The sequence below is a fragment of the Ischnura elegans genome, chromosome 11, assembly GCF_921293095.1.
Source record: "Ischnura elegans chromosome 11, ioIscEleg1.1, whole genome shotgun sequence".
NCBI lineage: Eukaryota > Metazoa > Arthropoda > Insecta > Odonata > Coenagrionidae > Ischnura > Ischnura elegans.
In genome coordinates, this window is record NC_060256.1 from 55,464,589 (window position 1) to 55,492,216 (window position 27,628).

General features: G+C 39.1%; 1 protein-coding gene and 1 non-coding gene across 6 annotated transcripts in view; both read left to right on the plus strand.

Annotated features, from left to right (window-relative positions):
- LOC124168024 (nuclear receptor coactivator 2-like) overlaps positions 1-27,628 on the plus strand; it is a 304,024-nt gene that overhangs the window by 165,372 nt on the left and 111,024 nt on the right. The gene's annotated exons all lie outside the window — the stretch shown is intronic.
- Positions 9,134-9,262, plus strand: LOC124168553. The gene has a single exon (XR_006866975.1). It is a non-coding gene; the product is annotated as a small nucleolar RNA SNORA14 (small nucleolar RNA).

The following is a 27,628-nucleotide window of genomic DNA, read 5'->3' on the forward strand; positions in this document are numbered from 1 at the left end:
AGACATTCTTAATCTATCTGTTATACTGTCTATCTCTCTTAAAAACTCTACTAGAATATCTCTAGTAGAAAATTGCAAAAAAATAGTTTCTCTACTATGATTTTTTTAATGAAAAATGTCTTTCTAATCAATTTCCTCAATATTATTCTATAATTTTTTGATAAAACAAACAACACACTGCTCTCACAGCACTAACAAATGAGCTCCAAAATATTCATATTTTTATCTGGTTGGTTGAGGTAACCATGGTGTACGTCTGCACTGCAACGAACGTTTTGTGTTTTCATTGATTGGATTTCCTCCAGGTTTTCGTTGTTGGAAAATTTATCAGCGGGTTTTGATAAGAAGATTTTAGGGCAAGGGTGGAAGAGAATTGTTTGATGAATATTAGCTATTATTTCGAACTCAAGAAGTTAAATTAAGACTGTGATAGGACAGAAGCTCCCGCATCCGACTTTACAAAAGCATCATATGCCCGTTGGTACTTTATGCGTTCTGTGTTCTGTGTCTGTGCGTATGAAAAAAATTCTTAGATAAACTCGGATGGGAATCTCTGTCGGACCGTAGATTGAAAAATAGACTAAACCTTTTAGATAAATTCAAGAGCAGTGTCTTTTCTGACGAAGTTAACCATATCTTGCGGACGCCAACGTACTACGGAAGATCAGATCATATAAATAAAATAAGAGAGATAGATTGCAGAACAGACAGATTCCGGATGTGATTTTTTCCTCGATCAATAAGAGATTATAACGGTGGCAATAGACATCGTAAATAGATTGTATGACTTGTAGTGTAGCCTACTAACCTATGTAAAACTTAAAGCATGTTTCTGAATTTCTATTCTATATTCTATTTCTAACAGCATATAGTAGTATAGTTTGTTATTATACGGGACGTTTTTTGGACGGTGTGGTGTGCATGTGGGAGTCCAAATGCATGCTGCATGCTGGTGATTGATCACCCCCTGCCAAACACCCTAGAGGTGGCTCGCAGGGTATTATGTAGATGTAGATGTATGCTTGTCAGATTTTTGCCAAAAACTTACAAAATAAATCCATCAGATCCCTCATTCATATTAGCCGCTTAGTCAAAATTTCAGGTGTTCTTTGAGTCCGCAAACTCCCCCATGAATAACTTCTTTTATTACCTAGTTCTTAACTTCAAGTCCAGGCTGAAGGGCGCAAATAATACTCTCATTACAGATATGAGGGATTACAATCCATGTATCCCAACTGCACGTATACTGCCTCATAAAGTTACTATTCTATGAGTAGTTTCTATATTTTTACCTCCTTCTAATCAAAGGTTTTAATCAAATTACGGTTCAATTCATTATATATTTTAAAAATAAAAATAAAGTAAAAAAATAAAAATGAAAAAATTGAAATAGAAAAAGAAAATCCTCTACAAACTGATGATAATTCTTTGACTTAAAAAAAAGTGAAGAATAATAGTAACAAAAAACAAAAATTACTTATTACCAGATTGGTAATTTAAAAAAAGTAAATGTAAAATGATCCAATTAAAATAAAAAATATGTATGTATCGTCTGATGTTCCTAATATTTATTGTATTATGTCTGAAAACTCTATTTTTTAGCTTTTATTTCTCACTTTACGCCAACAATATACACATGCGCTATTCGTTAAATTTTTTATTGGAAACTGACTGGTTGGTGTGAGCCAAGGCTCACCGATACAGCACGATATTCGCACCTTCGGTGCGATTATCCCGTGAAAGTTGAAGAAGTTAACTTAGGGTGTGATAGAGTAGAAGCAATATTGGAGCATCGCCCCCGCTTCAATTGGTAGAATTTCCTATTTACAATAATTTAATCATTTTTTCGAATGTTTCTCTCACCTGCGTGTGGATATTTTCATTCGTATTTTGTGAAAGGACCATATCGTTCGGTTTCGCATATGGGCATTGTTGTGCGGATTTCCTCATCAAGCCGGTGAAAAAATTCTATCCTTTCGAATGGCTGTCTCGCTTTTGGAAGCTTTAAGCATCGACCACGGGCGTCGTTGCGGTCGCTTGAGTCGACCGATGCCATCTCATGTATGTCCGTGCGGAACCAAGGTAAAAGAATTCGAGGTTAACCGTAGCCACCGAGAGACAAGGCCTGAGCAACCAGCCGTGACGTCACGACGAGAAGGGTTAGATTATTGCCACTCGTCGTTCGCTTGAACGATCGCAACTGGAGTGAACGTAATTCTTTCTAATTAGATATTCGAATTCCTTCGCATTTACTTTGCTACGTTAAAATATTTACCACAAATATTTCAGGTTTACTTTATTCAGCTCTTAACGTCCTCATATATTTAAGATTGCAAACTAAACCACCGAAAGTAAGCAAACGCAATGCTCGAACTTCTTGTTCAATAACACATTTTTGCTGCGGGGAATCCTTTGAAAAGCAACAAGTCATTAGTTTTCTCCAAATATATGATAAATTATTCCACGAGACGTTAATTAATACGTTTTAAAATCTGATCGGAATGAAGTAGCTGGCAAAGGCTTTAACCAAAATTCTCAGTATATCACTCCGGTAGCTTTAGACATCTCACTTACTTGATGTGCTCCTCTCCGAAATTGATTATCTGGATACCATGGACCTGTTTAAAAATAAAAGTCATAGGGGAGTGGAGGTGATGCATAAATAAGGATGTCAACAGTTGCGTATTAACATGTTTATTACTATCATCAAAACTCGAGTGTAATTGTACACATCACAGAGGACATTCTCAAATGCGGCTGCACACATTTCCCTGGTACTTTTACTTTTAAGCAGAAGTTGAGAGATAGAGAGAGAAGAATTGCACTAAATATCTACATATCTGTGGAATAGTCAGGCTTGTTAACAGATTTCAAGGACAGGTGTTCGCCAATAAAGTAATAACAGGGATCACTGTCTGGCATGACAGATTTTCAGTAATCAGAGGCAATGACTAAGGAGTCATTGCTATATCTACCACAAGAGGCAGATCAAAACATTTGGGAGAAAGTCTCACCTAAGATTCCAACATTATAAACATTCTTGCGTAAGCTAAACTTCCCTAGTTTTAAAATTGGAACTTTTTCAAAATTAACACTAACATTGCGTGCCTAGTTTACCACAACAGAGAGCTACATTCAAGGTATGGGGTTGAGGATAATGTGTTCGGAACAAGTATGCAGTCATGCTTATGAACCACTGTCCAAACATTTCACAAATCAAGAAACTGAACTTTTCTCCAAGATTCACTAAGCTTGAAATAATATTCTGTCGGTCGTATGTCTCCTTCACCCTAATGCTTTCCTCCACCGCCTCTTCCAATGCAGAAAATTCCTTCACCTTTCTTCGTTTGCCTGGGCTCTCCCGTATGCTTGCCTGAGAAGACAGGTAGATGGGGTAATAGGGAAGTTAGGATGTCACAGCGTCTCAGTCGTGACCATTTCAATGGTGCGGAAAGTAATCTCGCTGTCCTCTCATCATACTTCCCTAATTCACGAATTATGCCATGAGGAGCAAAATTCTCTTCACACACACCTGTAAAAGTAATGCAATTTACTATTTAGGTCTCAGTACAACAATCAAATTAAATATTTTACATATTTACGCTCATATAAAAAGTAATCCCTAATTACTTCCCATTACATGATATTTTGAATGACTATTAATTTATTTTAAAGCATTTTCAATTCTTTAGACTACTCTATTTTTCTATTCTACCCCTCATGCCTTTAATTTTTAACCTTGAGAAAACTGAGGCGTGTATAGGGACACCAATGGCTACAATATTTATTACGGAGGCTTCCGCGGTGAGTTATTTGGTGATTGGTTTTCGGGTTCATTCAGCATTGACTCATATTTTGCAGACGACAGTTTCGGGCGCGTTCCAGCTCCCGTCTTCGGGTACAAATGATAATCAATGATAATGTCCAATCATTTGGAACCGAAGACGGGATCTGGAACGCGCCCGAAACTGTCGTCTGCAAAATAGGAGTCAACGCGGAATGAACCCGAAAAACAATCACCGACAACAATATTTGTTTAACTATGAATAATCGAGAATTATGGCTTACAGGAATTAATAAGAATTGATTCACCAAATAGGAGTCATGAATAAATAAAATTTGACGAATTGCCCAAATTTTTAACTAGAAAGCAATAACTTTTCTATCGCTGCGATCAATACTATAAGCCTTCCAATAAAAAAAGCTATTAATAAATGCTACTCTAGCCGGTTGGATTTTTTTATACCACGGCCGTGCTTCTTTTATTTATAATTAATTAAGTAAGTACTTGAATATTTGGCCAGCAAGACTAAATTTACACTCTTAGACTCCTCCAAACAATAAAATTAAAATAATTTACACACTTCCAAGTACAGGAAATCTTGGACTGCTGTCAATTAAATTAAAAGAAATTCTAATTTTTTTTAAGTAGCAAGTGAATGCCGCTATTCAACTCCTCATCTCTTTAATTATAACCCACAAGATTAATTGTAAATATTTATATTAAATCATGAAAATATTTCATTCACATCAAACGGTGACATAAAAACAAAGATCTTTTATGCACTTGAGTAATTTCACTGTGCTACCTTTACTTATTACCATATTAAGAACCTTTCAGTAATAGCTTAAAGCAATATCAATCTGAATTAAATGATATACTTCGATCCACCGAATGGGATTCATGACTAAATTAAACATGCCGAATTACCTATTTAACAATGAATAACTTTTCCACCACTGCAATCATTACCAAAAGACTTCCAATAACTAAGGCAGGAACGTTTAATAAATGTTTAATCACTCAAGAGACTTTAAAAGTATCCATCGATGCTTGCCCTTCAAATTTAAACTCGGCAATTTCATCGAAATAATAAGTCTTTAGCAAAACCAAAAATTATTTTGAACACACTTTCATCAATACCTCTATAATTATACGATACGTACCTTATTGTTCTTTGTTGGCTCAAGTTCTTCTCTCATAATGGCACGAATGGATTTTTCTCAAACTTCTGGATCGCTCGGGAAAATGAAAACAGACATCTTGGGCCCCGTCTTGTAATTTCCTCGGCAGTCAGAAACACTGCGGTAGTTAGACTAATTGCACAACTTTTTACACTTTAGTAGAACTTCAGTAACATCCACTGCTACCGTAGAACGAACCACTGCTAAAAACCTCTTTAATTTCTTCAAATTATAGTTTTATTTTCACGTCTCACTCATTGAAGCGACTTCTGTTTACCACTTCGACAATGCCACTATCCTTCCATCAACAACTCCCTAACAACATTTGTAACCCCACTCGTCCTGACGTCACCGACCTTCTCTGCTCGCTTGCGTAGGCCTTGTCTCTCGGTGGCTACGGGTTAACCGTCAAAAGCTTAGGCTTTTGTCGAATATATTCTTGTGGGAGTCGGGATTGTTAAAGCGTTTCCACGAGGCCAAGTTGTAATGCGTGGAATTTTTAAGCCTACGTGTTTATTAGTCGTGGGAATTGAGTGCCTAGTTGATGATGTCCTTTGAAAAGTTTTCTTTGAGATTTGGTAACATTTTCTGAACGATTAGTATTGCTCGAAAGTGTATGGAATAGTTCATAAAGGGATGAATGGCGGAGTACTGTGGATTAATTTATGAATTCATGTCAGTCTTATCGAACGGTGGTAAGTCCACTTTCTTGAGTCACGCATACATCTTTACTCGTTGTTAAGGTCATGCCGTGTCTAGCTTTTCGCATCAAGTTGCTACTTCAAATTACGTGGTATAATGTTTAAAGGAAATAGGTTCGCCACTGCACGAACCAAAACATATACTTTGCGCCTAAGTCATCATAAAACGTGTTGCCGTCGTAGCGGACATCCATTGTGGCTGAAAGACAAATATTGGATACTCCCACTGGGGATAATTCATTCTTAAATTATTGAAATAGTCATTTTAGCCAACCGAAGCGCGATTTTCATGTAACCTACTTTATTTGACTTGAATCACAGCCTGAATTTACTAATAACTCAAAAAGTAGCTAGGCGACTTCTATTCATTCTATTTATTTTGATGGTCATATGGCATAGCGAATACTAAATTCCTTTTTTGTCAAAATTACATTCATATGGGAGCTGTAATGAACATTTTTTTCTATGCTTAATCCAGTGATGCTATCAGAGACTGTATAATAATGTGTACGAATTTTCGAATTGGTTTTTAGAAAATATCGCTTCGAAAACTTATTATTCTTAGCCATAAGTGTATGTACAATTGAGAAATAATTATTGGAAATGTTCATGAAAATGGTATACACTTTGTATCTCGAACCGACACATCACAAGCGCATAATTTAGTACGGTAGCTGTTTTAACCAGTGGCGGATACAGAAAAAACTCAAGGGGGGGCGCAACATATCTTGAATTGTCTTTAATTTTATCGTAATAAAAGATGATCAAGTCACAGGCAGAGTATATGAAAAATTTATTTAAAGTGATTATAAACATGTAAAAGACAATGCCATCTTATGATATAAAAAAGTTACAATTGTGGTTTTGCAATGTTCGGCAATACATGCGGACCCGCAAGGGGGGGGGCGCGCGCCCCCTGCGCCCCCCATATGCATCCGCCACTGGTTTTAACTGACTCGGTCGCGCGAATCGGCGCTAGTTCAGCTCGAGCGGCGCTGATGTCCTATCTCTCCGCGAGCATAATGAACGACCTCGGATAAGGCGCGACCTTCGCAATTTTGGCGTGCTTTCTCTTTCTAATGCTAACCCGCGGTTGGGGCCCCAAAAACTTTAGATGCTGTCGGTTTTTTTGTATCTTGCTCGCGGTATTTTTAGTATTTCGTTTGAATTTAATTCAACTTTAGGTCCGTAACCTATTTTTTGGATCGTATAAAGAGATGGAGGGGGGCTCTCCAAGCAAATCTCTTCCCTCGCATGTTGCTACGTCAGATACTCGGTATCTCTGCCAAGTTCTTCTGCCAAGCTCGCTTTGAAGACATTTCGTGTCTTTGGCTGATAGAGGCGCCACTAGTCGGTGATGGTAGCTCTAATATTTCCTGGATACGCGCAGTCACGAATTATCAAGTGCTCCATTAAGATAGTGTACTTTTAGAGTTTGAATTTTCAGAATTGATAACTTATCCAGAACAAATCGCGCAGTATATTTATGCAATGAATTGTTAATTTCCTACGATAAATGGACTAGTTGTACCAGGGTTTGCCCTTTGAAATAGTAATCATAAGGTTGGTATTACGTGAAAATTTATAACAACTGTGTATGAAAAGTGCAGCATAGTGAACCACTGGGGCTGGTATCAGCGGCTATTGTATTTAAATGAAATTAATACCTCGATTTCATGGCAAGGCCTTTAAGGAGAAACTTTGACCAGTTGGAGTTTCTTTTCGCGCGTTGTCTTGACAGCTGTCGCCCAACAAACATAAACGCGTAGGTTGGCATAATATTTCACCATGGGCACCGTTAGTAATGAGCACGTATCGGAAATGGGAATAAAAGTCAAGGAAATTGGCGTTTAATTAGTTTTCGGAAGGTGTCTGGTTGTGATAATTCGCGAGCAAGTGAATTTCGCGGCATTGGCCGAAATAATGCGAACATGTGTCTCACGAAAAGTAATTCGAGGTCGCTTCACGTTTCGTGGCTTATTAGAGGTCAGGAGTTTCGCTCAGCTTATCATTAAGCTTTTAGGCGTCGCGCGCTAATGTATTTTCGGTAATCGGTCTGCTTGACTCTTGTATTTGAAGCGTTTTATAATGGGGCGAAGTTATCGTCGTATCCGGCCGAAAGGGATAATCACTTCGCGGCGAAGTTTCCCTGTGATATTGACCACTTGCGTTGTCTTAAGTTTCATCTGTGGTCTCCTTACCCAGCATTTTGCGATTTTGGAAGGTGTATATATTACGCTTGAGAGTAAGAGGATAAAAGTAAGGAAGCAATTCATCATATGCCACGCATTGAGCATGTTTCTTTAAGGGGGCGAAGTGTGGACGTTAGCAGGTGCGGAAAGTCATATATATCTACATTTTACCCTGAAAACCACCTTAAGGGGTGTTTGGCAGGGTATGAACCACCACAACATGCTCCAGAGGCTTGGAATTTACTTCCACTAACATGCTCTAAGCGTCACGCACGCTGCGTATAACACATCATCTACCATACCCTACCTATGAAGACTGCTTGCCTTCGTTGCATTCCATTCATATACATAATACCCTGCAAGCTATATATGGTCCTCTAGAGTCCAGTTACATGCTGGTGATTGATTACCCTCTGCCGAACATCCTATAGGTGGCTCGCAGGGTATTTTGTAGATGTGTGGTCATGTATGTAGGCGAAACTTGCAACTTTTCATGAAGGTGATCTACTATGAAGTTAGAACATGCTAAACATGCTGTTAGAAATAATACGAAAATTCAGGAACATGCATTGAGGAATTCTAAAGTTAGTAGAATCACTACATGAGATCATTATCATGAGGCATGAAGGCCTATTGAAGACAATCTTCGTCGGACAAGTGGACAGTAAGAAAGGCTAAGGACGGCCCGGATTGAATTACCGGGGATGAGTTAATAAGGACGTAGAAGAGAAGAATTATGTAGATTTGAAAAGGTTAGCAGACAAGCGGGCAAGATTTTCGAATTGTTAATCTATAATAATGGTGATGATGGAAGAGTATATATCTGCTCCAGTTGTAGATGACTGGTGTTATTCGCTTCATATATAGTTACAATGCTTATGTACTTGCTTGGATGCCACCAATACGCGTCAGCATTTCGTCAGTTGAATGGCGCTAGATTTGTATATCGTCTCATGCGAATTTTCCTAGAATTACGGTCGATGTATTATTCTTCTGTTGCTTCTAGAAAAAGTCTGCGAAATATTATGTTTAAGGATATTTTTGTGATAAGTGTCAAAAAGGCCGAGATAGTGCTCCGAACTCATAACTTGGTGGATGTGTCACAGAGAACACATGTAATGTTTGGTTGTACGTCTTCACTCTCTCCTTCAAGAAGCGCGGTGGTGGAGTGGTAGCGTGCGTGGTTCTTAATCCGAAGGTTGCACGTTCGAGTCTCGGTGCCGCCTAGTTTTTAAGTTGTATAGAAAATGACATGGTTACTGTTTACAAAGTGTAATGCAATCAGAATTTAAAATTTGTGGAAGTCTTAATTTCCACAGGTTGTCTGATGATTGCTAAAGTAATCAGGGAATTCCAAAGTGGCAGATTTACACTATTTGCCCCTATTTCACCTCCCTCACATTTTCATTGTGGAAAGACATCTTTTTATTTTTACTATTATGTGGGCTAGTCGATGCCAGTTTCACTGCTCTACGCTGTGAAGACGCGTGCATTCTTGAGAATAGTTTAAGTCAAAGTGATTAACCATTAGTAAACATTAGTAAAGCATTTCGTAATGAATAGTGGTAGTAAGATATTAACCCCTTTAATGGGGACCAATTTTTTAGTAGTCACCTACCTGGTGGGGGTTATTTACCTTTCGATAGAAATATTTGAAATTTTCTACAATAATACCTTTTTGCATTTAGAGTACAAATATTGAAAAAAAAAATTTTTTTTCAACAACAAAAAAAAGTTTAAACAATTTTTTTGTTTATAACAAATTCCTTTTTTTCATGCAATTTTTTATAGAAAAAAAATCACTTACCGACCAGGATGCTTCATTTTTTTACACATTCACACTGGTTTTTAGTTTTACTATTTACACTATATATATATACACATTTTTTTCACTCAATACTCCATTTTCGTGTGGTACGTTTGGAAACACGGCGCGGCACAGAGAGGTACATTGCAGTCCTTGCAGCTGTATATTGTTTCCCTTCTCTGCTTGTGTGACAAACACACCACACATCTCTTATGGGCATGCTTTTTCGTTGCTGTTGGGGAATTTAGGTGAGGGAAATGCCTTCCTGATAACCGTAAGGGCGGGTCAATTTTTGAGCGGCTTCCAGACGCCTTTGATGTTGCTCCTCCGTATTTGTGTAAAATCTTATGAATAAGATCTAATCTGAATTGGAGATGAGTTTCTTTTCCTCCATTCTTCTTGTATATTACATAAGAGTTGAAGACGCATAAATCAAGAAGATGTCTGAATATCTTTTGATAATATTTCTTCATTCTTTTCCGCGCTGTACTATAGTTGACCATATACTGATCTGAGAGATCAACTCCTCCCATTGACTCATTGTAACCAATAACAGCGAGAGGTTTCTGTTTTGAGTTTCCTTTCCTGTCTCGCACAGTCTTTGTACTTGCGTCGTGAACACTGCTCAATATACATACATCTCTCTTATCTTTCCACTTCAGTGCCATCAACTTATTTCTAAAAGCAGCGGCAATTTCACCCGATTTCAATTTTTTATTCATTACCGTTTTTGGCAGGTCCTTTCTATTTACTCTCACGGTTCCTACTGCGTCAGTTCCCAGCGAATTCAAAAAATCAAAGAGCTCAGGACTGCTGTAATAATTGTCAAGCCCTAAGAGATAACCCTGGTTCAGTAGCCTCTCTGCAAGGGTTAGAACTACCCGTGATGGTTTCGTAAAACTACTCACATCAACTCCTCCGACATCCTTCACAAGTTCTGTGTCCTTTCCAGTGTACATCATCATGTTCCACACATACCCACTTTTTGCCTCACAAAGTTTATAGGATTCCATCCCAAAACGTGACCTTTTTTTTGGAATATATACCTTCCATCCTAGACGGCCTTTCCACAGCAGTAAACTTTCATCAATCGACAGTTCTCCCTCTGGAATATAACTTTCAGCAAATTTCCTGATGCAATGGTCAAAAAAAGGCTTGATTTTGTAGAGTTTAGGAGAAACTCGTTCGGCGTCACTGTATAGCTCATTATCTGCAAAATGCAGAAATCTCAAAAGGAGAAAAAATCTCTTCTCACTCATTATCTCATAAAAGATGGGGGTTGCTAAAAGTCGGTTGCGGGAGTAATAACTTGATAGTGTGGGCTTCTGGATAACTCCCTGCAAAAGCAACACTCCAAGAAACAACTTTATTTCCTCCTTATTGGTATCAACCCAATCCTTATCACGGCTTCTCCTTTTCATTTTCTTATGCAGAACTTTCTCATTTATCATTTGCAGGGCATACAAATTTGTCTGCTCTGCTATATAATTGCAGATCTCTTCATCAATAAAATGTTCGAAAATTTCGAGAGAGTCATCCTTGCCAATCAAGTTTCCTTTTACACCAGCCTCAAATCTAGCCGGGAACCTAGGCCGAGGAAGTCCGCTTTCAACCCACACACTAGAATGTAGCGGAAAATTTTGGTCTTCCTCATCACCTTCTTCAGCTTCACTATCTATTTCACTATCAGAATCAACATGCAGTTCTTGGATTCTGTGAGGAAACCCTGTAGATGTGCCACTAGTGCCAGCGGTCGTTCCCACTGACACATTTGAATATTCTTCCTCCGCGCTACTGTCACTCGTACTCTCTTCTTCTTCACTAAGCTCCAACATTTCATTTATGATATCTTCAGGCAGAGTAGGTGGTCTCTTAGCCATTATGGCAATAACTAAGGCAAATTACCAAAACGATTATAAACTAGACACTGATGAAATATTATATAAAAATGCCAAAAAACAAACACCGAGAATGGGAGCACACGCAAGATGAAAAATTCCTGAGGAGGAAAGTACTCGATGGGATTGTCAAATAATAGATAAAACACGTTTGAAAGCTGTGCAAAAGAAAGAAAACTGAATATAGAAACTTATGAAGCACCAAAAACACTGTAGCAAATTGTAACTGAATTACCACTCACAAAATAAGCGATATTCAAAGAAATTTCAAATGTTCGAAATTTCCTCGTAACTGCGCACGACAAAAATAAAAAAAAACACTTTTAAATGAAACACGTCTATCCACAAAAACATGCGTGCTAAAACTAAACTTCTCTGTAAGAAATGTGACAAGGGGTAAGTGCAATAAAAAGAACCGTTAGGGGTTCTTTGGACCCAAAAATACCATAAAACCTTTACCCAAATAAAGCATGTTTGTGCCCCTGCAGATATGAACACCGAGTTAAAAAAAATCACGCTAGATGTCAGACCCATGCAGGGTATAGAGGAGAAAGAATTGCGTTTCTAGACGCTCTGCCCAGTGAAGGAAAATTCTTTTTCTATAGCGCGTCTCTAGACGCGCTCCCCGTTTCATGAACGTCCTCGGTGCGCGTCTAGAGACGCGCTCCCCAGTAAAGGGGTTAATAATAGTTTTGGTCAGTATTGACTTGGTTGCCCCCATTTATGTCACAGTCTTTGGAGTGGACTGGTTCCCAGCGGGTGAATGACGTAACATATTTCAGGAAAATATTATATTTTAGTTATTTCTGAAAAAATTATCTGATTGGCTAAATACAGCGATAGATTTTTTCACGTTGTTTATTTCCATTGAAAAGTTTATTTACATTAAATTTTATATTCAACAAGAAGGATAAGTGATAGGATTGAGTTAAAATTGGGTATTTTTGAAGTATTTAGTGTTTTTTTTATTATTTGGTAAAACGTGATTCTTAATTTTAACTTTTGTTTAAAGTTGTTAAAAATCAGAAGTTTTAGGGGGGAATCATTTTGAAAATACTGTGGATAAAATGCGTTGATTTGCTTTCCGGTACCTAAAATTTTCGAAATTTATCGTTGATTAGATTCAGTCTTAAGTATTTCGTTCGCCAACTTCTTTTTCCATTTCCTATTACAAGATAGAGGCTAGCTTTTTTCCATTTCCCGTACAATATAGAGGCTGGCGTTTCATTACATGCCTCCGCTTTTGGTTACTGCGCAGCCAGCTCGAGCCATCTTCACTCCGAGGGCCGAATGGTGGAGGGTCTTTGCTAGTCGCTGAAATTATATCTCCTCGACTCATTATGAATGCTCCTCATGCGAATCCAAACCTCCAAGCGCGGAGATGGAAGGTGACGGGGGCGGGGGGAGGCGTATATATATTTTGTACTGTGGGTTTTGACCGCGTCACATATCTAACGCGCTGCTGAGAGCGCGCTCTTAATGGAAATTTAATTGCTGTGGGACTTGATGTTTTTGAGGGGGAGTGGAGTTGAGCTGCCTGAAGGTCGTGCCGCTCCCCAGCACCGTTGTTAGCCGTGCGTTTCATCCGGGAGAAAAAGCTGCGATTAGTCAGTGTTTTGGTCGATTGCTTCGTTTGACGAGACGTTTCTCTCCTTCCCTCGCACCTACACACTCCTTCCCAATCATGTTCTCCTCCTATTCCACCTTTGGAGTTTGAATAGGGAAGAGAGATTGTTGGCTACGTCTACGAGGTACCGTGCAAGCCACCACCAGGGTGGCAAATGTCTTGAATATCAGGCAAAATGTATTCCTCTTGAAATTTGACTAGTTTGATTTGGAGGACTGAAGGATAAACAAGAAATATTTTTGGTTTATGTTGAAGCGGTCGCCATCGAGACGGCGATATCCCATATCTACCAGTGATCTACCAGTTGCTCTACCAAGACGCTTAGATTTACCACGGTTTCGGCGGGGGTTAATACAAAAAAAACTCCCTTTGCTTTGGCCCACAAGAGTAACCAATAGATGATGGCACTGGGGCAGCTCACCACTCACCAGCAGAAGAAATGGACGAGGATACAATCATGGAAGGAAAGATACACACTCACACGTTAACTGGAAAGAGACAGGATTTCTTTTTTCTATACTGAGTTAGGTATGGAAAACAAACGAGATCAATTAGATGTTTAGTAATGCATTTGATTTACTACTTTATGTCAGCACAGAACAGAGACTCACTCGTATCCCTTGGCAACCAATTTTTTTCTATTTCTTCTAACATTTAATTTTACCCAACTTTGTTGAGAAAAATATCACTTGTACCCCTTGGCTTTTCACCCCAACGTTTATAATAGTTAACAAGCAAGTCACCATCTCTTAAACATAAACACAAACACACAAAAAGAAGAAACACTTACACAGGGGAAAAAATATTTTGGAGCTTTCGAAGCAGCAGCTTCTTTCTCAACATCCATGAAAACCCAGTGTTTTCTTGGATGCCTGTTTGTCTGTCCGCTATGCATTTCCATACGGCTGCACGGATTACAACAAAAGTTTATACGCAGGTGCACCTCATGCTCTAAAAGTCCGATGTGATGCTTCCGGTTGCGTCCGACGCGTCTTTTGCGTTGTTTTCTCATTACCGTTTGTCACGTCATACGAATTCTGTGGTTGGACATCCTAACGGATAGGCACACCTCTTGACACGCTCAAAGGGAAATCATAACTCCTAGGATTCAACACTTACGTATTTATCCTCTCGGTGCTAACCTTTTTGCTGGGGTATGCGTTCAATCGACAGTTTTTGTCTACGCTCGTACGGACACTTATTACGATCAATTTTGTGGAGAGGGGCTGATCCCGAGCACGGTATACGGAAATCATTATTTCCCTTACTTGCTGTTACTATTGTTACATATGTGTATCATCATCATACCTGCTTTGTTGCTTTTCCTAAAAATCGTGCCATGTGAGTTCCAAGTTCCAACACTCCCACTTCTGTGGGTACTATCCTTCCCGAGAAACGCCGGGTGGCCTGCCAGTCACGAATATTACCATTTAGTGTTCTCCAGTCTGCCTCCGTTGTCATCCACCGCTGATTTAAATGGGCTTTATCATGGACTCCACTCGTTTCGCTGACGGACGATTCGAATTAGAAATAAGCTATAAAGGGCTCGTTTAACTTTTTTTTATTGTCGATTGCTATAAAGTTCGTAAAATAAACATACCCGTTTTTTTCTCGCCTGAGTCGCCTGCTTCTCGAGCAATTAGCGACGAAATATCGATGGGCTTATCCAGGGGCGGATCCAGGATTTCTTTCTGGGAGGGGCACAAGCAAGGCCGTATCCAGGATTTTGTTCAGGGGGGGCACAAGGATACTTCGTCATACAAAACGAACGAAATGATAATGGGACCGTATTAAAAATCTAGCATATTTTTAAGGGTCTGGGGGAGGGGGCACGTGCCCCCGTGCCCCCCTCCCCCCCCCCTGGATCCGCCTATGGGCTTATCCCTTTCGTCGAAAAGTTCATGACGTCAGTGACTCTTGCCGAAGGTCTCACCATTTTCACGTTACTTATTGGCTTCGCGCGTGTATCTCACGTAGTTCGTTGTCTTATACACTCTATTGAGCGATTCTTTTCGTCAACTGTTGGATCTCTCTGAACGAATAAAGGAACCAGAGATTTTTGACGTCAGTGACTAATGAAAAGTGGGCGGTAATTTTTGATTTGCTTATTTTTTTTAAGATATGAGAAAATGGCTGAATGAAGATCTTTCCCATCCATCTACGGGTTTATCTTAATGAATCCCGTTTTTGGGTCCGAGTCAACAAGATGTCTTTAGAGCTGATACCCGAACCTTATGTTCGTGATTATGTGATTTATCAAATTCATAACTTTCCATCGTTACTATAAATATCATTTTGTAAATATTAAGAGTAATTGGATCGCTTTCGCATCATCGCCGCGGTGCGGACATTTCTTATAACCGATTAAAATGCTCCCGCATTAGCTACAAAAATCAAGCTTCAATGGGACGGAATATCAAAATATCTTGAACATCGGGCAAAAAATATTCTACTTGAAATTTACGCAGATTTTTATCTAAATTTTTCCTTCGATCGGTTAGACTTTCCCATTTCCAAATTCCTTATTATTCAGTTTTTAATACACATTTTACGTGTTCGAAGGTTTATACTTTATACGTACACACCAAGATTCCATCATCCACATCGTCTTCTGATTTTCGCGCGACGACGTGGCAACGTGGCGGGCTCGTGTGGGAATCATTAAGGGCGGCCTCCCTTCCTTCCCTTAATGACTTCTTCGCTGCAAGGGCTCCACGCCTCCCAACCACATGTGCGGGATGCCCAGATTATTATATATATGTGTGTGTGTGTGCCGTTTGCAAGCGGAAGGAGGGAGGGATGTATCGCTCCCGTGTCTTTTTCCGAGAGCTATAATGTGAGTGATGCGGAAAATGTGATAGTGTTAGTGTGGAATTTACAAGGTGTCCAGCAATCAGTAAAACCGAGAAAATCGGGAATTGTGCGCGAATTTTTAGACCCTGGAATTACGCATGAATTATTCATGAATTTTTGCCTCAACAGAGAAAATTCATTGTTTTAAATTTCGAATTCATTTCGTATAATACTCTTGTCAGTTTTTCGTCCATTTTCTGGCCTGAAATGTGTTTGTCGTAATTTCAAGTGTTGTACGTTAGTAGAATTTTTGCGGGCGCATCGAAACGTAGAATGTCAGACAAGACAACAGAATCTAAATTTCTAGCTCTCCTGACTCGAGTTAAGACTAAATAAACACGAAAAATAGATTACAAGGTGACGTCAGCATCCACTTATTTGGTCGAAGCAGCGTCTTGGCTTGCAGTGAATAAATTTTAATTTTAAATACAATTTGTGCTAACCTATTCATTGTCCTTGGTAAATACATAAATATTAAATTGATTAAAATCATTTAAGTAATATTTTGTGTTTTAAAATTCGTATTTAACACAGTAATCATGTAAGATTAAGTTATTCTGAGCGATGGCTATGTTGAACAATGTGTTAGTGGTCGCTTCTTATGATTAACTTCAATGACCCGCACCATAAAGGACTTTAATAAATGCTAGTCCCAACTTCTTAGAGCACTTCATTTTTTATGCGTAGACGGCTGGTGTCCTAACATCCCCTGCCACACGCCTTTTAGGCGGCTTGCGGGGTATTATATAGATGCAGATGAAGGACGGTCTAGGATTCTTTTTGGTGGGGCACGTGCCCCCCCCCCTAAATCCTCTTATTGTTAGTGTAGCCTGGTGACTTATGAATTCCTTAATGAAGGTTTTTGAGTTTTCCTAGTATTTCAACCTTCATGTTTTGCTTGTTCTAGCTTCATAGGCAGATTGCCTTAATGAGTAGTTGGCAAGTTTTTCCTTTGCATGGGTATGGAAGAATAGTTTGTTAGTTTGCGTAACATTTTAATAACCGTAAAGTGAGCATGTGGAAAATCCTCTGGCATTCTGCATGCTGGTGATGGATCTTCCCCTGCCAAACACCCTATAGGTAGCTCGCAGGTATTATGTAGATGTAGAGTGCTAGGCGCCAACTAACTAATGAGCATTTGGGCGAACGATATCGAGAATTCGATTGTTGGAGAGGTATTAGCTCAGAATGAGTCACGCATTACGTGAATACCAACCTCGTCGTGGGATGTCTCGATCACCCTCTAAGCCACCTGAAGTCGACGCGGGTGTGTAAACATTCGGAGACGTGCCTTTCATGATGTGTTATTTTCTCCTCCCGTGATTGCGAATTCGTCAGAAGGGACTTGCGTTAGCTTTTTTTCTCTCATCCCCGGCTGTTGGTTAGTGTTTTCGAAACGCTTGGCTTACCACCTGGCCGTTCCAGTGCAGTGCGGTTTTTTTAATGTTGTGAAATTACGTCTGTATTGGATCGCCTTGGACTGACAGTCAGTTTCCTGATCTTTCTGGTTAAAAATCGTGTATCTTTTTTATTAATAGATAGGATGGAAAACTTCACTCAGTTCTTCATACACGCCTCTTTGAAATGTGTGGTATTATTATAGGTTTTCGTATTGTACATTGGCCGTGAAGACTGCTAACACCATCAAAAATTACGTTTGCGAGCTTAACTGAATTTCTCGATGTAATGGCTTGGGTGTTCATCATACAAAGCTTTTTATTTTAGTTGAAATTATCCTTTTTTCATTCCATTATTTTCATATCAGATATTTGAATAAAATCTAAGTGTAGATAATAATATACTCTCTTGGCTTATTGTTTAGTATTAAATAGAAGATTATTCGACTGACCTTAATGCTTTTAACCCTCATTTTGCGCCTAATTCGATATGAAATGTACTACCGGTAAATACACGGAGTACGTCTGGGTAGGAAAACCAAGGTGATTTTCAGTGGTAGGTTTTACGTTAATTTTTTTCTTCGATTTTTTTACTACTCGTCTTATGCTAAGTGTTTAGAATTATTATAAAGATTATAGTTGTTGCTGTTTATATGTGTCACCCTTTTTCCATAAAGAGCAATTATTTTATGTTTTATAATATTTTTATATATATATTAATATAATTTTGACTTCTAAGTAAAAAATATCACAAAGGAACGATTTCAGTGTTTTACGTTGGCAACCTTAGCGTTGTATTCGTGTGTATCGACCCTGTGTTTTTTCGAGGTGTCGTATTTCTGGTCTCGTTTGATCCGAATGTCCTATTATGTCGTTTGTGAGCTTATTTGTGAATAGCGCTTTGAGAAGCATTTTCGTCGTGCAGGTGTTAATCGCAGTGGTTGCTTCTAACTCATACATAGAGCATGGTAAGCAGTAGTGATGGGCAAAGTCGATCATTTTAGTGATTCAATCATTTTGACTCGAGTCACATAAGTGATTCAATCAATTGATTCAATCACTATGATCGAAAAGACTCAAATCAAGATTCAATCACTATGATCGAAAAGACTCAAATCCAGATTCAATCACTATGATCGAAAAGACTCAAAGGAGTCATGATTGAAAAGACTCAAAAGGAATCATGATCGAAAAGACTCAAAAGGAATCAAGATCGAAAAGACTCAATCAATGGATGTAATAAATCACTTTGAATAATCGAATAAATACTGCCTCATCTGCGAAGAGCATTGGTAACGCTGATTGCTATCCATATTATCATTTCATATACTATTTTAATTGTGAATTCCTAGATGAGTAAATTAGATTGCAAAAATGAAGGAAGCAGTGTCATGAAAATATTTGGGAAGGCGAAACTGCCACAGTTTCTTAACACTAATAAAATAATTTCTAACTATAGTTGATCAAAATATAACACAAAATACACCACACACTATGCATGAATCTGATCTGCAGGATAATTTTATGAACGGCACAATAAAATATAACCAGCTTTAATTTCTACTTCTTAACGTTCTCCTACAGGAGTCATCTTAATATTTTCCTTTTACGTGTATTGGTGTTATTAATACTGATAACTGCTGGAAAACATTTAAGAAAAAGATTACACAAGTATTCAGTTCTTCATAACATAGTATTTAATTTTATCACAACTATTTCTGCCCTGACGAAAAGAGATTAAGCATCGGTCGTTCCAAATTTTGAATCAAACCGGAAACCGAGATGATTGATATGAAACCGGAAGTCGGAGTGATTGATGATTGATGATCGACTTGTTTAACGAAATGAATCATGAGTCATTTGATTCACCTAGTGATTCAATCTTTTTGATCGAATCGTTCATGATCGACCCATCACTAGTAAGCAGTCTCATCTAACAATGCCCATGGCCTGGGGGACTTCTTTGAAATGGTTTTAAGCGTCCTTGTAACCGTCAAGTGTTGTAAGCGTGGCACGTTGATCAATTCTTCGGCTGCCATAATTCATAATACGAAATATTAAGTCAATATGTGGTTTTTTGCTAGCGTTTTAGGGGATAAGTGACTCTTTGCCTTATGTTTCCCGCGTGGGTCGGGGGCAATTTTATTTACTAATGTGTTTCAGGGACTATGTCATATTTACCAGACTATTTATCCATTGCAGTATTACTTTTATGCAATGTAATGTATTCTTCATATATTGGGATGAATACCATTAAGTGAATGAATGCCACTTGAAAAATACTCATGGACATGGACTTTAATGGTCGAACTTTATTCATGTTCATTGTGCGTATTTTTTTGAATGTTCAATAAACACACATTTTAGTCAATAATTGGAGACGATAGTATTGTATTCGTATTTGTTAAGTGAACAATTTCAAGTAAATTTCGGTCATTGTTAGCATACTAGTTGTGGTGCTTAAAGTTAGTGGCATGAGTTATGCCTTTTACAAAACTAGATAACTATCTATAGTGGGTTGTTAATTGGAAGACTATGCAATTGAGATAACAACATAAATACCCGCCTGTTTCACCTCTCAAATAGTTTAATTTGCAACCCGAGTGATAAAAGTTTTAATCAGCGCTAAGCTGCTCTGGCTAAGCAGGTTAGCATTTTATTAAAAATAACGTTTCCATTTACAGCTCTTTGGTCTTGGGGTCGGTCTTGATAACCCAATGAGGAAACTAAGGGTAAAACTCCCAAGAAATCTATTTCAGTTGGGTAAGGTACCAACCGGGAAAGTCTTGTTGCAACCTCTCTATCTGTTCTTCATTTGTCCTCCGAAATTTTGGGGAAGGGAGCTTCTTAGTTCTTGCCGTGAATGGATCGTCGCTCTATAATTCCTGGACGCCTATTATGTTTCGGATCTCTCCAATGGGTATTGTCTTCTGCGGACATTGTTTCTGTCAGATTTCTTTCTGCTCTCTACGAATGACTTCATTGTTGCGATCTTTAATACCTCTTTGCTATTCTTCTTCACCTCATTCTCCTTGTTAGCACCTTGATTATCGAAAGCAAGAATAGCATAGTAAGTACTAAAGATTATTAATATCATTATTACACGAAGGGTATTATTATTATTATTCCCGGTATTCACCCATTAATTATCTCCGTGAGGGGAGTGTTATCAAAAAGGTTCAAAAAAAGAAATTGGAAACCTGAAAATTTCAAAAGATCTGACTTACCTCGGGCAAAAAGATATTTTACTGCAGACTTGTCAGATTGTGAAGAGAACTGTGTGTCTACAGTCCACGCAAGTGTCTATAGACGTTCGTAGTTTTTTCTAACCCTCCTTAGTGTTTGGGTATTTCCCTACTGTGATTTTTTGTCAATCAAAATTCTACGGTATTTCTCACTGATGTAGATCTCTTTTATTGCTACTATTTCGTGCTATTTTAGTAGATTCTCGTATTTTCTATGTTAGTCATCATCCACGTCTCCGAGTTCGTATATGCAATACATATTTATTCATTCTTTGCTGTATTTAATATCTTTGATGCGTAATTTTCTATTGATGATGCAAATGTTGAGAGATATATAGTTATCGTGCAATGAAGAGGGTTTAGATGACAGTAGATCCGGTATAGTCCACAAATTTCCACAGGGATGAATGACGCCTCGGTAGCTTAACTGGCTAAAGCACTCGGCCGGAAATCGAGGGATCCGGGTTCGAATCCCGGTCAAGGCGAATGATTTTTTCCTCTGTGGATTTTTCGCACAGAGACTTCCTTGTCTAAAACTCGCTCCAATAAATGCGTTTCATTATCACTACTATTCTTCTCGAAAGGAAATAATTGAGGCCTCTGTGTGTGATGGTGTTTCTTAGCTCACCGAACCGTATTCTTTGTCTCACTCGGGCGCAGTGCACTTGCGGAACGGGGGTGGGGGGAGGGAAATATCTGGGGCGAGGGGATGGGGGATTGCAGTGTTTTATTCAAGGACGGCCAAGGGTTGTCCAGCCGGGCGGGGTGGGAAGGGGGTGGCGAGTGCTGCAGTTGAGGGGATAGAGGGGATAGTACGACGCATTGGTGTCGTGCGGCTGTTGGCGAAATTGAAAGCGGGCTCTTGAAACAAGGCGGGCGGAAAGACAGAGACTCTATGCGGTCGAAGGTAAATAATCACTGCCTGCCCTTCGCGTCTTTAACTCGCGCCGAAACAAAAACCTTCGTCCACTAGTAATGGCTTTCGGGCGTTCCTCCGCGTAATGTTGTCTTATGGCAATATTAAAAAATAATATATGTGCTACTCCTTGCTGTAGTTGGGAAAAGAATTTGGGCGGTACTCACCATAATTTGCCAACAGCTGAACATTTTATTAGACATCCGGCCGCGAGTGAAATGTCAAACTCCAACTCTTAAATTAGTTCCAAGTTGAGCCACGAGATAACTCTGAACAATTAAATAATAATTTCCGATTTTTCTTTCTTAAATCCAGTGGGCAATTTGCAGTAGGGCTATATTTTACAGATTTAAAAAGGTAGTTTAACCGGTACGCTTATAACGAGTTTAGATTTTAGGGGGAAGGCCTTACCGGCTCAACCACAGGACTGAGGCTACTAGGCAACAGAAATAACAAAGCTGCCAGAAAACCAACAGAGAAGACGGGTACAGTTAACTAACGCTTCGAAAAGGATCTTCAGAATCAAGTACCAGTCAGAGCTCACCTGTGATTAACTCGACTCATCAGAGCCGACCTACGACACGAAAGCTAGATAGATAAGACACATGGACCTACCCAGCGTGGGGCACTAGGGGGCAGCGGCCCCCCCCCCCCCCACCGTACAAATAAAAATCGCTAAGTTCTTTAAGGAAAATCAGGACTTGATAGAAACGAAAGTTTTGAACAAATTTTCTCTAAACCCACGAAAAATGATGTTAGCATGCTAAAACGATGTAACTTTAACGATCATAGCTTGCACCACCCTATTTTTGATCCTGCTAGGACATGTAACTAAAACAAAACAAAATATTTTTTTTAAACAAATGATTATAAAAACTGATTCTATTGTAATTTTCGTAAAATGTTAGTTTCATTTACCTTTTCCGTTTTAAAATGTTACAACTTTAAATATCATAGCTTGCAGTCCCCCTATTTTTGATCCTGGGTACGCCCTTGTTAAGACAGGCAATTTTAATGCGTCGATACGTCTGACTTGAATACGCAAGCAGTATGGCTGGAGAAACTGTCGTCGCTTTTAGACAACTACGCGGAGTAATGCCCGAAAGCCGTGACTATTGGGGAGAAACGCCGCGGAAATCACAGAACCAACTTCGTTCGCAACTACCTACGAACGGGGCATGCATAAGTTATTAGGATCGCAGCTAGGAATTAAGGCTAGGAGGGGTTATAGGCGCAACTAATACCTACTGGGGTGTGTGGGGGTATGGAATACCCGCCAGGGTATTGAGTAGGTAAAATGGATTTTCTCTGAGCTCTTGGGGGGATTTTATCCCCCAAAACCCCCTCCTCGCTACGCCACTGTAAGATATTAGGGGTTACTTATGCCCACACTTTGAAAAGAAATTTAATATTTTCAAATACTTTTTTCAGTCGAAATATTTTTTTAGTGAATACTGTTGCCTAACTAGTTGGCAGTACTAACTACAGATTCCTGCAGCTTTCAAGGTTCTTAATTATAGGAAAAGCGTGGAAGAGTAATGTGATGGACAAACTTCCTTCTTGGGGTAAAATAGTCCCATCAGTAAAAACATGCGTCACAAGATTGAAGAAGTACAAAATATACTTAGTACATTGCGATGAAAAAGAAAGATCGCCGTCGTACTATTTACTATCATGTACAAGTACTGTACTTTATACCTCTCTTAAATATGTTTGTATTTCCATTTAACGACTGCTAATAAGTTTATTTCTTTTTATTATAGGTATGTACGGACTACCCTTTCCTGTGTGAATGTGAGGAAGCTTACGAAAAGGTATTTTACGGTCCCTAATCACGAATCTACCTCTGTCACTGTCTCTTGCGACCGTGGTTAGATAACCTTGGTTACAATCATAGTATTTCTTTCCTAAGTTGTATGAGTCAATTGTTCACTGGTGAATAGCTTTTGAGATTCAACTCGCGATGTAATTTGGAATATCTTTCAATTTTTGTGTATCAGGGAAGAATTTACCTCTCCTAACTCACGGTATCGCTGGAATTAATATCCCTGCATATTACCCCTATCAAAATCAATCCCGTTATCTAAATGCACCTTAAGGGTGTTTGGCAGGAGGTGACCAATCACCAGCATGCAAAAGGAATAAACGGACCCACTACACGGTCATAAAAATTTGCTCTTAGTAACAAAAAAAATACGTGCACATACATTTAAAAGCTAAATTAGTATTTCCTGAAGGAAAGCTATGCAGGATTAGGACAACGGAATAAGATAATCATGGAATGAATAGTCCCAGCGAGCGATGCCATTAATTTCTTTAATCGAGACACCGTTGCTGTCACTGACGCCACGAGGAAAGAACGACTTTGGAATTTCATATGTTCGTCCGTTTTAATGCTCGGATATTTGTGCATTTTGGGTATTCATGCTGAGCTAATAATTCCCTACTATTTCAATCCATCACCCCCAGTGTTTACTCACTTTAATTCGCAATCTGATGGATTTCCTTGAGTTGTGCATTAGTGGGAATGGGTTTGCATCATGGTCATGGAACACCTGTGCCTGCAAACCGACCGGGTGCTGTTCGATCAGGCATTGCATATTTTTAAGCGTACTCTTCTATGAAGTTTGGTTTGCACAATCACTAGCGGAAATCAAGGCAGTCTTTCTCGATATTCCGCTGACGCGTGTTATGTTCGGTAAATTATTCACGTGCCAAAGGTGACCAGGAGATGGTCGCCCACCAGGATGGACCAGAGTGTAGATTACAGGGTCGAAAATATATGATTACCGTTAGTTTTGGATGCCTTATTTGCTAGCAGGATGGGCACGGCTTTTGCGATCGCAATAGAACCTTTGATTTTCCGTCGTCATACCTTCTTTAAAACCGTAAAATTTTATTTTGTTTACAATTATCGAAATTTATCTGCTTGGCAGTTTTGAAGTTTTCATGGCAGCTGTATCTCGTTTAGTGTGACTTTCCCATTTAACCGTCTTTTTTTAGTTCATAATCTTCTCGCAAGTATAAAATTTGTGGTTTTTATGATTTATTGATTCAGTTACAATATGCTGCCGTGCATTTCTTCTTGAATAGTGGATATAGATGACTGGTAGCCCCACGAGTGGCGATTTTGAAATCTGATTATAATGCGTGCAGAGCGACAACAATTCCAGCGGCGGACTTGAGAATCCTCTAAGGTAATATTCGTGCTACTACTACTTGTTTTTATTTCTAATATGCAGCTGGTTGTGTATTTACTTCTAATAACGCCTCACTTCATTTAAAAAGCCAAACACCGATTACCAGCAGTGGCTGAACATCGCGACAATTCTGGTTAAACAGTTACCAAAAATAGCGTAGCGTACCACTACTGACTATCGACCATAATCGAAAATTGACAATCGGAGAACGTTTTCCAAATCCAGAATCAACCTCTGCCCGCATTATGGTCCACCGATTAATTGTAGCCATCGGGAGCTGCGTGAGATTGATGATGTAAGGGCGTGGGAGTGTGGAGAAGAATCGTTCGGGCCTCCGCTGCCATATGACTTAAACGTGAGAAATGATTCCCCGGCCGCCCTGACGGATGCCCCCCCCCCCCCACCAAACACGAGCGACAGGTGGTTTCCGAGCGGCCCCTCCCCTCTTTCCACCTCCCCCCCCCTTATTCTACCTCAGCACAACACGGAGGGAGGGAGACCAGCAGGCAGGGCCCCTCTTTGAATCGAGCGAGAGACTACCCCACCGTGGCTCCTAGTGAGCTCAGCTCCCCTCCTACGATAGATCTGTTTGGGGTCCAGACGGCATCTTGCCCCGCGTGGGAGTCGGCATCTATATACGGTCCGGTTCAAGCCTCTTCCGTCCGCCCGGGTTGTTGTTTTGACGTGCGGGAGTAGAGCGCGGACTCCCTTACGGAGTCTTACGTAGTTTACGACCATATTGCTCGGATTTCTTAAGTGCGCCTCTCAGTATTGTTTTCAATTTCACTATCTAGATTTATATTGAATAAATTGTTTATTTTAATTTACGAGAAGTAAACTAATGTAAGTACAGTTCATCTCATTTCATTGTGTTCTTACGCCAATTTATTTAACCCTCATTTTTGATAGAGTTTTAAAAATTTAGGGACACATTATTTCCGTTTATCGATCACTCTCCTGCTTAGCGGTCTTAACCCTCAAAGCAAATAATTTGTTGGCATTCTACGGATTTTCGGATTAATGTGAGAATTGTATTAGTTGCTTTGCTCATGATAGTTGAAATATTAATCGATTTACTGAAATGCGAGAATGTTTTTATTTCCAAACTGCGTAGGTTACGCATTACGTTTTTGCATTTGTGTAGATTAAGCTCTCGATTATCCGTTATAATGAATTTAAAGTGGTAATAACGAGAAGATAAACCGTTCAGAAAGAATATAACACGGATAGTCGAGAATAGAGTGAATGTGGTGGAATATGGACGTATTAGTCAGTGGCGTGAAAATATATAGGATTCTTGAGTAATAATAATTTTGAGATGCACCAAACTTTTAATTTCATTATTCTTGCCGTTAGAGTATTCTTCCAGATTTTTTGTCCCGGGAGAATTTACATAGCCCGGATAATCCGTACACCGCATAATTGGGAGCCGGATAATCCAAAGTATTCTGTATTGTGAATACCTTACTCCTCCATCAATTTTTTCGCTTCGTTTAGTAACTTTTTTATCGTTAGGCTAATGGAAGACCCTTCCGGCTGGGGCGATGGATGAGCGTCTACACTCTCGCCTTCTTTGCGGATGGAAATTGCTTTTTTCATCCCTCTGAGCAAGTGTTTTTACCCCGTCAAAGGATCGAGAGTGTTCTGTGAAATAAGCCAGTGTGGGAGTCTTGACGGCGGAGAATTGTTTTCATTTTTTGCTGTTGGGCAGTCAAACGTGTGATGAACGTGTGGGACGTTCTAAGGAATAAATAATACGCAGATATTTGTATGATTTCTTAAAATACTTCTACATAATACCCTGCGGGTCAACTCTAGGGTCTTTGGCAATGGATGACCAAACACCAGCATGGAGCTGGATCTCCACATATGTACCACAAGGTCATGAAAAAAACTATTATTAACGAAAAAAATGTGTGTACATCCATGCAGGTGACACGGCCCACCACGTGCGTCGCTTCATACAACCCGAGATCACAAAAAATGTAAAATGTCGCTGTAAAATCCTAGCTAATACATTCAGTGTCGTTTCAGTAAAATATTCTGTAACATAAGCTATAACTTTTCGTGATGTGCGTTCAAGAACATGTTCAGGTTTTGGTCGTAAAAGTGTTACTTTAGTGCAATTTAATGATCACAAGTTAATTGTATTATTCTGTGAAAAATATTTATTTGAATTACATATTTAAAAATTCAACGTGAAACATATTTTGCTATATTAGTGTGAGCAATAATTTTTTGTTCGGGATGCATTTGTAGCTGTATTTTTTTATGAAAACGCTTCCTAACTTAAGTTATTACTGCTATCTTTTTGCGAATCCCTTTTACTGGCGAGTTTTATGATATATTCTTTACAAAATTTGATTTTTCCTCTCTCATATCCTTAGTTGTGTGTTTATATTATCTAGCTATTATTATATATATTTTCTTCTTCTGTTTAAAACATATTATTGAAGAGCAAACATATTACGGTTTTAATTAATTTCTTGGGAGTTACAGTGCCGTTATTTATCACGATATGCTGGTTTTTTTAAGTTTTCTGTAATGATAGTTAGTCGCGGTATTAATGTCATGTTTCTAGCTGGGTGTATTTATCGATTCCATTTTTAAGAGATGTGCGGAAGAAAACTTTTTTCATCCGTGCATTAGTAGTTTTCGAACTTCTCGGCGCTGTGGGACGCGTAATTGTCTGCTGCATCTGGCGCCGAGGAGATCTCGCGATTGTATGCATTCAGCATCGCCAAGGTCAAGTGCTTCACTTTCGCGAAAGCACTTTCGACATTCACTTTCCATCCGTCGTCTGCCGCAACTTTTTTATTCTGTTTTT